Source organism: Ambystoma mexicanum, chromosome 3q (assembly GCF_040938575.1).
Source record: "Ambystoma mexicanum isolate Mex_15411 chromosome 3q, UKY_AmexF1_1, whole genome shotgun sequence".
NCBI lineage: Eukaryota > Metazoa > Chordata > Amphibia > Caudata > Ambystomatidae > Ambystoma > Ambystoma mexicanum.
Window position 1 is genome coordinate 372,515,010 of NC_090926.1, and position 12,152 is coordinate 372,527,161.

Sequence of the window (12,152 nt, forward strand, 5' to 3'; positions counted from 1 at the left end):
GCATCCCCTCTCCTTTTCTAATGCACATTCTTCCCCAACCCCACATTTGACCCCAGACCTACCCTTACAGCTAGCTATCCTTAACCCTGTCCACTGCCACCTCAAGGATCTGAAGAAGCAAAGTAAATGCAAAAAGAGGTACATGTCGGAAGCAGTGAATGCAGAAGAGCTAAGTGTAGGACATGTTTTCTAGCCAAAGGGGGGGATTCTATTCGAAAGACGGCTTCATAGTTGCTAGCCAACAGCCCAGATTTTCTAGACACTGGCTTTGGAGGGGGCACGTGCAGAGGTGTAGCCAGGATTGTCTAACAAGTGGGGCCTGAAGCTAATGTAGTTGGGCCCACCACAGTGACATTAACACCTGTAAATGTCCACACAGTGCTGCAGAGTGGGCATGGGGAGAGGGTGGGCCTTGCCTGGTCAGGCCCTACCCTGTCTATGCCTCTGGGCACGTGACTCCTCCACAACTTCACACAGGTGTCAACATCATCGCCATTCTCAGCTTGCCCCATTATTACACTTCCACCAATATTTTCTCAAAATAAAGATACCACTACACCTAGTGACCTGGTTTTCGCATTTGGTACATCTAAATTAACCCCACATCTGCCGGGCTAGTCTGAACCTCGCCCTGTAATGCTTTGGACCAGATACATGTTTCCAGGGTCTCAAACAAAACAATGGGCCTCATTACGGGTCCGGCGGTAACCCTGCAGGTGCTACCGGCGGGTTGCCGCCAGACCTGTAAAAAATTACCGGTGCCTGGCTTCTCAGTGCCACTGGGAGATTCCAAGTCCGGTGGGGGGGGAGTCAGGCGCCAGTAATTTTGTTACTCCCCATTCCCATAGGGTCCCATAGGACTCTATGGGAGTGGGGACACGGAAGCACTGGCACCATTGTTAACGATGCAGGTGCTTCTGTGACTACTTTGCCTACCCTGACTGCAGTGCCAGGCAGGGTCAGACCTGTCCGGAACAGCAGCTCCGGCAGGCAAACTCGTAGTTTGCCGGTCTGGTAACAAGGGTGCTGGTGATCTTATCGGCACCCTTATTTCCAGACCGGCAAACTTGTATTGAAGCCCAGTGTCTGATTTTGGGTTGAGACTGTAGTCAAATTGAGCGTTAATGTGGAATAAGGTGGACATTGATGGCAAGTCACTGAAAAGCCTCGCCTTAGAGGAGGCCAGTTAAACATCGCAACAGAAGGGACAGTACGTGAGAGCTCCAGTCAACTGGGGCTTGGAGGGAGGCTCCCTGAGATCCCCATTACCCGTTGAGGTGGGAGTTCGGGGGAATGGGGGTGAAAATGGCATGTTTGCCCCTGATAATATGCTATCGGTAGTGCAGAGACTCGCCTCCACCCGCCCTCTTTCCATTCAGGTATGCTAACGTCTCTTTGTTTGCTGTTCCTGGCTGCACGTGCCCGGGGCAGTGTTACCACAGCGAAGAAAGAGAAATTAACACGTTACGCTTTCCCCTTTGAAGTTAATTGAAGACAATGGCAAGCAGGGACAAGCTAGCTTGGCCTGGGCAGCAATAAAACCTTCCTCCAAACTGCCCCCCCATCTCCACCTCACACCCGCCTCCAGTCACGAGCTCTTTGTCATGGTATACCTAATATGCAATGCGGACGTGACACCTCTCCCTAGACGGGTGAGGGGTCAGCTAGGAACCGGCTCATTTTCGTTCTTCAATTATTATTTTAAAAAAAACCTATTTTGGGTATTAGAAATGTTTTCCCCAATGCTCCCAATGGGAGATCCCTATCGTGTCCTCACCAACTGTCACTGCTTGAGTCTATTGGATGTCACACAGTAGTTGATGCTGTTCGGCTCAGACATCTATTAGCACCTTTGGTCTGTTCCACTTCCAGACTAAGCTGGCAGTGGCTCTGCCTATGTTTTCTATGGGTCTGGACAATTGCCTACATTTTAACAACAGTGCGAGGCCCATTGGAATGGAGCCGTGCTGCAAGCGTGGTGGCTGCAGCCGTTAGGTGGCGCAGAGAGCCGCAGACCACGCCACCTCCCATCCCGCCTAGCTCTCTCTGCTTAGGCTCTGACCTGCTGTCTTCTTCTTGCTGATCGATTTTATCCATCAGCGGTGATTTTTGGATACCGAGGCTTGAGCGTCATTACTCCATCTTCTCGGGTTGAGTATGTAGTCCTGGGTTAGGATTCTTCTTGGTCTCTGTGGACTTGTCACAGTAGGACTGGCTTCACATGGTCTTCGCGTGATGAAGGCTCTGGCCTTTTTAAGCCCGTTTCTTTTGTACCTTTTGGTGTGCGTGGGGCAGGGAGGGGCGACAGGGACTGACCTGGGACAGGTTTTCGGAAGGGGAAAAACAGGGGAGGACCATTTTCACTTGTAATGTCTAGTGCTGCAGAATATGGGGGGCACCCCCCATGTAGCTAAATGGCACAAGCCCCTAAGCTTGGCAGCGGCCGCAGGTAACATGGAAGAGGGGAAGTGACAGGAGGCAGGAGGAACAAAAGGCTACCATAATGCGCGCCTCCCCTTCTGTTTCCCTTCACACCCCTATAAGGGTAGTTATAATAACATAGGCATCCTGAGAGGAAGCCTGTCATAGCATGGGCCCAGACAAACCATGGTGCTAATGATAGGCACCGGTTTTATGACAGCAAATGTTCTCTCTCCCTTTGTTTCAAAGGGGAAGAGAACAAAAAAGTAAAGATATGGGGAAAAGAGGAGAGCCACACCCGGGCACTCTCCTAAACGTGGGGTGAGCCAGGGGCCCGCTGGTCCCCCCACAACATTGGCGCAATGCATTATCCCGTCGCCACCAGCCGCGATGGGAGATGCACCTGCCATTAGGTCAGGTAATCTGACATGAGCGTCAGCCAGCCACAGCATTGCTGTAGCTGGCTGGCACTTCTGTCAGGCACTGTAACTTCCTCTGATGACGCCTCATATGAGGGGTCACCAGGGGAAGTTACTCTGCCTTTATTTCCCCAGGACGCCGAGGCGTCTTTAACCCTCGACGAACCTGGGGACTCCTCAACATATTTCAAGGTTTATAAAAGATGGATTGAATTGTGCACTTTTCAAGCCATCTTTTATAAACATAGAAATGTTTAACAAAGATGGATTGGAAAGTACTCAAACCATAAGGTATGCACACAAATATATAAATGCTTTATATTTGTGTGCCCACCTTACTATGGTTTATGTACTTTTCAAGCCATCTTGAAAGTAAACAAACCATAGTAAGGCACGCAAACTAATATGCAAATGTAAGCATTTATATATTTATAGAGAGCAGATGTTGGTGGGAGCGGGTAACTGCTGTGTCCATTCTCCAGCATTCAAACCATCATGCGGATTGATTTCTGTATTGTGGGTTATTGTTGAAAACACAATACGGCCAAAGACAACATTGCGCACTGGTGCCTGCACTCGTTAATATCTTATTGCATAATTGACTCCTCATGTGAGACATGGCAATTGGCCCATGCAGAAGCTGCTTTTAGTGTGAACAAGATGATTATAAAATTGGCTAATAGATTGCTCTAACTGGAGGGCATAACTGTATTTAGACAGTTCGATATGGCGGATATGTAGCCTACAGAACCATAGAGTTCTTTTCAATGACGAGTTAACGTCATACACGTGATGCGTACGGCGCAGCAAGGCGGGACCAATCACTTCTCTCGCGAGGGTATACAAATACGAGTAAGTGAATGTTTGGAACTATCACAAGCCTGAAGAAGCTCGCGAGTCGAGTGGAACGCGTGGCATTTTTCCACCTGCTGGGGTGAGTGCTGCATGACACTTGGTCTGCCCAAGAACTGTAATGTATGCTTTTTAAGATTTTTTTGCACAATTATTTTGATACAATAAATTAATTTTAGAACTCAGTATTTGGTCGTGAGTGCTTGGGCATTTTTGGCTGGTGTTGAAGTTAGTTTGATCATCTTACTTGCCCCTTTACCTGACTTTTCAAATATATATATATATAAATATATATGCTTTTAGATTGCTGACCTCTTGTTTCAGACAAGTTGAGTTGCACTTTCCATAACGGTTGTAATAAGAAATCCAGATACACGTTCCGTCAAAAAAACCCTTTCTTCCTTTATTAGTATAGTTCTGGGAAAAACACAGCAAATAGTACAAAAGCAACAAGCTATGTTACTCCCAAAGTGCAGCAGAAAGTTTGCTGAGGCGTTTACGCGTTTCAAGGCTCACTCGCCGCTTGTTCATATATATGTCTCTGTGTGCAGACTGAAACTGGTGTATAACTGTACCGTGCCACATTGGCACATTGCAAATCATAGCAGACCTAGCAGAAGAAGTATGGGATGCAGGGAGTCTTCCCAGGCAGCTGGGATCTCTAGCTTCACCCGTTTGAGTTGGATATCACAGGAACTTCGTCAAGCCTAGTTCCAACATGGGCGTTACGGGTTGAAAGGATAACAATGTATTTTGATTCCACAGGAGGACTAAATTAAAATCCTAAAAAGTCAACCCTACTATATTCTGCTGGTCCAGCCATCGGACGACAGCATTGAATGAATATTTTAGTCCAATGGTCAACGTTGACTATGAACGAGTCATCCTCAATGTAGCCAATCAAAGGAAAGATGAGATGCTTTTTGCGCTCCACATCAGACTTCGCCAACTGGCATTCACGTGTACGCTGTTCAATGAGGTGGATGAAGTTTGCGCACAGTTGATTAAGCACTGCTTTTCAGTCAAGTTAAGAAAGCAAATACTTCATAAGCCAGGCATCACATTGGCCCGCATATTGGAATTGGGGAAGTTGCACGAGTTGGCAGATGTGCGGGCATCCAAGATGATTGCCACCATGAAGGCCATCAAACTTTAGTTTACTGTGGGCAAACAATCAGCGATGCTGTTCAAGAAAGGGGGCATAAATAAAGGTGAAAACATGCTTTTGCCACCACAATCGGTGCACATTGTGGATGCAACTTACCCCACTTGGGTGAGTGCGTAGCAAAAGGCTATACCTGTGGCAGGTGCGGCTTGCAATATCCCTTTGCAACAGTGTCTCGCACCTATTTATGTTCCATGCAACCAAGAGGAAAGGCTAAACCGACACCATAGTTTCAGAAATGAAAGCAAAAAATCATGCCGGTACGCCAAGCAGAGCAAGAAAAAGAGCCATCAGTGGGAGTGGATGGTCAAGGTGAGGTGTTCTTCATCTCAAGTGTACTGGGTGCTGGGAGGAAAAGGAAATCCAACCAAGGTGCACAGTACGCTTACAAAGCACAGACACCTCTGTACTCATTGACACAGGGGCATCTGTGAATGTCATGACTGCATTTCACTATAAATTACTGCGGCAGTCCCCTCACAAGTTGTCATCTTCACATTTGGGGGAACTAAACTGCTACTTCTGGAAGGCATCTTTGTAATTGTTCTTGCGACATGAAGATCAACAGATGAAGGCACGCTATGTGACCGCTGTCAGCTAAGAGACTGAAGCACTAAGATTGTGACTTTCGCATTTGGCGTGTATGCAGAGGACATTCATTCACTGGTGCAAAGATTGATTCATTATTCACTGGGCTTGGTGTTGATCCCATTCCCCTACACTTCGACATAACTATCCAAGCAGTTGCTCTTAAGCACCAGAGAGTGCCATTTCATCTCCGAGAACAAGTCGAAGCTGACATCGGCAAGCTGACGAAACTGCACATTATTGAAAGGATGGAGGGACCAACACCATAGGTGTCCCCTATTGTGGTTGCCCAAAAAAGGAAAGAACCAAACAGTCAGAATAAGGCCATAAAAAGGGAAAGACACATAATGCCAACAATCAATGATGTGTTGTCTGATCTGCAAAGAGCTGCGTTCTTCCCTAAACTAGATCTGAGGGCTGGAGACCACCAACTAGTCCTCCACCCTGACTCCAGGTTCATCAATAAATTCATAACTCATAAGGGATTATATCGCTATAAGAGGCTGAGTTTCGGTGTATCATCTGCGGCAGACGTATTCCAGAATGCAGCGTGGGAAGGCATTGCAGACATCCCCGGTACCCTCAATACAGGTGATGATATACTAGTATTTGCTAAAAAGCAAAGTGGAACATCTGGAACACACTTAGAATGCATCCAGTCCTTGAGGCTCACTCATCACAGGGAAACATTTATTTTTCTCCAGAGGAAGCCAGAATTCTTTGGGTAGATTTTTCAAGAAAAAACATTTAAGCTGATCCCAGAAAATAGTTGAATATTAAGAATACCTAAGCCCCAGCAAACATGTCAGAGGTGCAGAGTTTTTCAGGGATGGTTGCATACCGTGGACGGTTCATAAAAAATGTGGTCATCCTTTTTGAGCCCCTAGAGGCTCTGAAGAAAAAGGACACAACATGACAGCGTACGCAGCTGGAAGAAGATGCATTCTGCCAGGTCAAGATGGCACTCACTGATGATAGCACCATGATGTTTTTTGACCCTCAAAGAAGATCAGAACTGGTGGTGCATGCCAGTCCATTGGCCTGGGGCAGTGTTATTACATGCAGATAAAGATGGAGTTGTGAATCCTGTGGAGGATGCGAACAGAGCACTGTCTGCCACGGAGCAGTGGGGCTGCCGCCTTTATCATCTCTTTATAAATGGTAAACCCATCTCTGTGATGAGCGACCATAAGACCTTCCTTCGTATAATGTCAGGGTCTTTGTCAAGACCTATGGCGAGGATTGAAAAATGGCTACTAGCGCATCAGGAGTATAATGTGACTCTCATATACCAGCGTGGAGGTGACAATGCTGCTGATTATCTGTCCAGGCACCCTTCCCCAAGTAGCTCAAGATCATTGGAGGAGAAATGTGTGACAGAAGATTGTTTGTTTGGTGACAGAAGCAGCAGTCTCCAAGTCGATTTAAGAGATAAAAGAAGCGCCGGGAGAAGATGAGTGTTTATGCGGATTATGTAACCAGCGATCACATGTGGTTAATGTGGTTAATGAAAGCAGGTGTTGACACATCTGGATAAGCAAACTCAGAGACCAAAGGTGGCACTGGAATGGTTCTATGTCATTTTTCCACTTTCAGAAGGTCAAATATAAAAATACGTATTTATTTTGGTTGATTTTGTGCGGCCCTCAGAAAGCGGAAAAGGGACATGACCGAGGCATTTCCTTTTTTTTATTTGAGGGGGTTGCACCACCATGGGCCCTCGCTTTGCTCGTGGTCAACTCCCACTGCATACAGACACTTTTTCTTACACACACGCGCACAAACACACACACACATTACACACACACACAGACACTTACCTGTCACTGCCACAGATCGTCCACTCGGTCCTGCCATGCCTTTCAGCTCCTGCACGCACTCCTGTGCATCGCAGGGGCTGACAGTTCGATTTAGAAAGACCGCTCTGTACGGTCACAGAGCGGCTCTTCTAAATGTATCTTTTTTGTAATCGATTTTTAGAAAAAGGCCTTTCTACCTAATACCGCCAGAACAGCTGTCTAAAGTAAAGAATAAATTAACTTTTGCAGCTGATGGTCTGTTGCTGCTAGGGTCATGCCTGGTCATTCCCACACGATTAGTTCCCAAAGTAATCCAATTAGCTCATCATGGGCATCAAGGGACAGCCAAGAGACACAAGCCTGATTACATCAGAAGGTTTGGTTGCCAGGGCTAGAGGAATTAGTTGATGATTTGTAAAATCGTGTAGCCAAGCAGCCTCTCCAGAACAGGGACCCCCAATGATCCAGTCCATGGAGAGACGCTGCAAGCCCTGGGACAAGGTACATATTGATTTTGCGTTCAGAAGTAGAGAAGACCACTTCTTAGTCATGATTGACCAGTCACGATACCCAGAGGTGGAGTTTGTGGTGTCCACAGTGCTGGAGGATGTGCTTCCAGCAATAGAGAAAATGTTTGCCACACAAGGATACCCCCCTGAAATGTGTTCAGATAATGGCAGGACCATTTCAAGGTGAGGGGTTCTGGCTATTCATGGAGGCGTGTGGCATTCATCACAGGAAGATCACTCCATTATGGCTGAGGGTCAATGGTGAAGCAGAACGCTTCATGAGAACTCTGAACAAAGTGTTTCGGATATCCAGAAGCCACGGTGGTTACCTTCGTCGTCCATTGTACCAATTCTTGTTTGATTATCGGCTCACCCTGCATTGCTCAACGGGAGTTCCCCCAGCAGAGGCATTATTTCAGAGGGGCCTGAGAGGATTAATCCCTCACCACACATTGAGGAGTCTAACGAGGATTGACGATTGTGAATGACAAGAAGAACAGAAGAAGGATGCTGCAACATCATCACTTAATGATTGGTAATGATTGGTGAATCTGTGTTGGTACGGTCGCAACATCCCACTGGCAACCTTTCATTGGGATAGGAACCACGTCCATTCCAGGTGGTAGACAAATAAGGGTCCATGGTCACTGTCTCTGATGGACAGGACATGATCACCAGGAATTTCTGTTTTTTTTTTTTAAAGTTTGGAAATGCCAATCGAAGAGTTGGAAATGTTCAACCCTGGGGGAGGTGTCTTCTCCTGAGACAGATCTTCGCCGGGATGATGAAGATGGCGAGAGTGTTAGTGATGTAGCTGTGGAGCATGCCTCTAAGGAAGAGCAACGCAAGAGCAAGATGCGACCCAACACAGGTGTCCCGCCAAGTCAGGAAGGAAACAGAAGATATCCTTTCAGAACTTCCAGAAGTCGACCGGAATATCTAAATGACTATGTTCTGAATGAGTGAGGGAATAATTATGAACAATTGAGTGCTGATCTTCTACAAGGAAGGGGAGGGACACTGTGTTGGGATTGTGGTAAATTGGGTAATGATTAATGTTTTTTTATTGTATGAGTGTTATGGTGCTTTTAAGAAGAATGGTGCTGGGACATCGGCATGTTCTCCAAATAAAAGGGGCATCACGCTATGTGTGCCTTTCAGAGTCCGAGCGGACCCCGAGAGTACAATTCTGTGTCCCAAGTCTCCTCGAGTGCATGAGGCCAAGCCCAACAACCCATGCGCATGGTGCCACACAAGAACCCCTGCTCCCTCGATACCCAATTGCGAACCATCTGAAACTAACTTCTATGGCTGCTCTCCTGCTGACACGTTGGGGCACAATTCAGGGAGAAGGGGTGAAGCTGTGGTTATTAGTAGGAGTCAGGAAGGGGGTATTTGCCTCCAGCACTCAAACAGAAAATGTAACTTGTGCATCCATTCTACCCATTTAGTGGTTTAGGAGTAAAACATGTCTTCAGGTGGAGAGATTGGGACCAAAATCTCCTCAGCTCTCGGCTCTCGATTTTAAACTTGTTTCAATCCTCGTGCATTTCCTCCCCTTTTCCTGTTTCCTTTTTTTTTTTTTTAACTGGGCTTCAGGCACCTCTGGACACACACACTTACACTTACCTTCAACGCCCACAACTTCCGTCTTCCGGTCTGGCCCGGCTGCTCCTGTCTTCACCTGCGCACACTTCTGTGCAGCAAGGGCCTGACAGTTCGGTTTAGAAAGACCGTTGGGAGACCACTCCTACCAGTGTTTCTAAATCGAACTAAATCGATTTGCTTTTTTTCGGTAAAACTAAAGAGTGATTTTCACTCTATGCCACTTTTTGTATTTAGAATTTCCGGTTATACATCTTTTCAAGAACATTTTCAGCTAAGTTGTCTTTCTTCTTTTTCTCCAGTGGTGGAAGTAACTTCTTGATCTCTTAGCTTTTCCTTTGTTACATTTTGACACTTTTTCCTCAAATTCCCACAACTGAAATCCTTATTTTTCACACTTATACTACCTTTTGTTTAATTGTCCTTTGAACGCTTTACGCTTCAGCAGCATTTATTTTTCAGGACACAAGTCAGCCTCCGTGCACACCCCCGCAACTCCCAGTATTAAGTCTGCACCATGACATCCATTTCGTAAATTGAATGCACTCTTTCGTCCCAGGAGTTTCCTTTTGGGTGCAGTGGCGTGGACAGTTCGCTCACGACCTTGTAACCTGCGCTAATAAGTCAGACGGAAGATCCATCAACTGCCGCCTTTTGCTCAGTTCCTGGTCTGGTAATTTCCAAAGTATTTGGCTCCCAGGCACCTGTGTCAAAATATGGGTCGTGACCTGACCTGCAGCATTTACCTTGTCAGGTGTAGAGGAATCGTGTATGTGTTGGCGAAGGCCAGGTGAAAGGTAAACAGTGATGTGGCGTGGCAGCCACGCTGCGTGGGATGACTGGGCGTGGATCCAGGAGTATCACAAAAGGCAACCTCAGGTGGGGCCCAAGAATCAGCACGCACCTGTGAGCCCCGTCTACTCTTCCCGCCATACTGATTTCTGGGAGGGTCTCTGTTGCCCCCAGACTTACACTTTTGATGCAAGGTTTAGTGGGACGGCGAACTATTTGCATTATCAAAATGTAGAATTTGGAATTAAGAGTGAATACAGGAGCAGATTCCCAGGGCAGCTGAGGATTGCAAATGGGTGGCACGCGGGTCAAACAGAGTTGTAGCGTAGTGTTGAGTGGCCATGTATAGCGCAGCTCTGTCAGGGCGGCCATGAGGCTGGTGGTTCTTTAAAAAACGGATTGGGGTTGATGGAGTGGGCGGTGAGGCCGGTGCGAAACCTGTGGTATTGATGAGTGCAGGGCGGAAGTAGCCGGTATCCCTACATATTATCCCCACCAAAAATATCGCCGTTCATATGGTCGTCTGTCACGCCATAGGCGATATTTTTGGGGGGGATAATTTGTGGGAACGGGGGTTGCGTGGGTGTCCCCCCGCACATTTAAAAATAATGCGGGAGTTGCCGGGGTGTCCCCCTCAGGTTCCATGGCTCAATATCACCGCAAAAATATGGCGATATTTTTGTATCGCAATATTTTCGCTGGGATATTAACACATGGAACCAAGTAGCCGAGGGCCATGTTTTAACCAGAGGGGAAAACTGAACCTTTAATACATGACAACGCTGGGGAATCAGGGGAGCTGTTGGCGTGATGGGGGTTAGGGGGTCTATGAAAGGGCTAAATATGTTGCAGCCTTGCAATGAGCTCTGAGCACCCCTGCTAAGGTTCATCGGGTGAGGATGGCGCTAGCAGGCATAACGCGTATGTGTGTGCTGTGGTCTGGGTGGGTGGTGTAAGGGTGCAAGTGCATTTATAGAAGGTGGTTGGTTGGGGAACGGACAGGTGGTTTGGTGGCTCTTGAGGAATTCTGCTTCTGGGGTCCAGGGCTGACAAGAACCAGTGGATTTCCTGTCTGTCATTGGGCTGAAGCCGGGGGCCCCATCCTGTCGGCATCCATCAGGATAAGATGCTCTGAGTGTTTTGGGTTCTGACTACTTGGTGGTATTTAATGTCTGATGAGGAGAACACACTTGGGGAGACGGCCTTGTGATTCAAGGTTGTGAGTAAATGGTTCTGAGAGGACATTACGCGTTTCAAATGGCCAGCCAGAGTGCACACTGGCACCCATTAATGTGCGTTGGTAATGCTGATTGGACAGTGCCATTTCAGAAGACTGCGAAAGGCACAGCCTGTGCTGATCCCAGGGAGAAGGTAAACAGAGACCATCTGGGAGAAACCCTGAAGACAGAAGAGAAAAGGCTCCTGGGGATTAGCCAAAAGGGAGAGTTCCAAGGAGTGGCATAGGAGTGGGCGGCTTGGCGAGACGTTCTGTAGAAGGTCAAGAGCAACGGGGGGGGGGGGGGAGGGGATGAAGGAACAGAGTGAGGTAGCTAGATGGACCTGGGGGTCGCACAGTGCTTTCAGTCTCTCCGATTCTATGCACGTCCCAGTATGATCATGTTAAAAGTGTACCAGCCCTTACAGTAAGTGCTGATGCTCCCACATTAAAAGTAGACCACTGTGCTGAAAAGTGCTGGTACTCCCCAATTAAATTACATAGCCCCTGGGAGTAGGGCTGGCACTTGGCCATTAAACACGAGCATCATCCTCCTGAGAAGTGCTGTTAATGTGCACTTAAAAGTACAACACCCTGCTGAGAACTGCAGGCAAAGTCCCATAAAAAATTCATCACCCAACTGAGGAATTACTGATACTCTCTCATTAAAAGTACACCACCCTGTAGAGAAGTGCTGTACTCTTCCCATTAAAACTCTATCACCTGCCTGACAAGTGCTGTTATTTTCTTATTAGAAGTACAACCACGTGCAGAAACCTTCTGTTA

At 47.3% G+C, this 12,152-nt stretch overlaps 1 protein-coding gene across 1 annotated transcript in view; it reads left to right on the forward strand.

The window, feature by feature from the left end:
• Window positions 1-12,152, forward strand: part of FAT2 (FAT atypical cadherin 2) — a 262,307-nt gene that overhangs the window by 79,550 nt on the left and 170,605 nt on the right. The gene's annotated exons all lie outside the window — the stretch shown is intronic.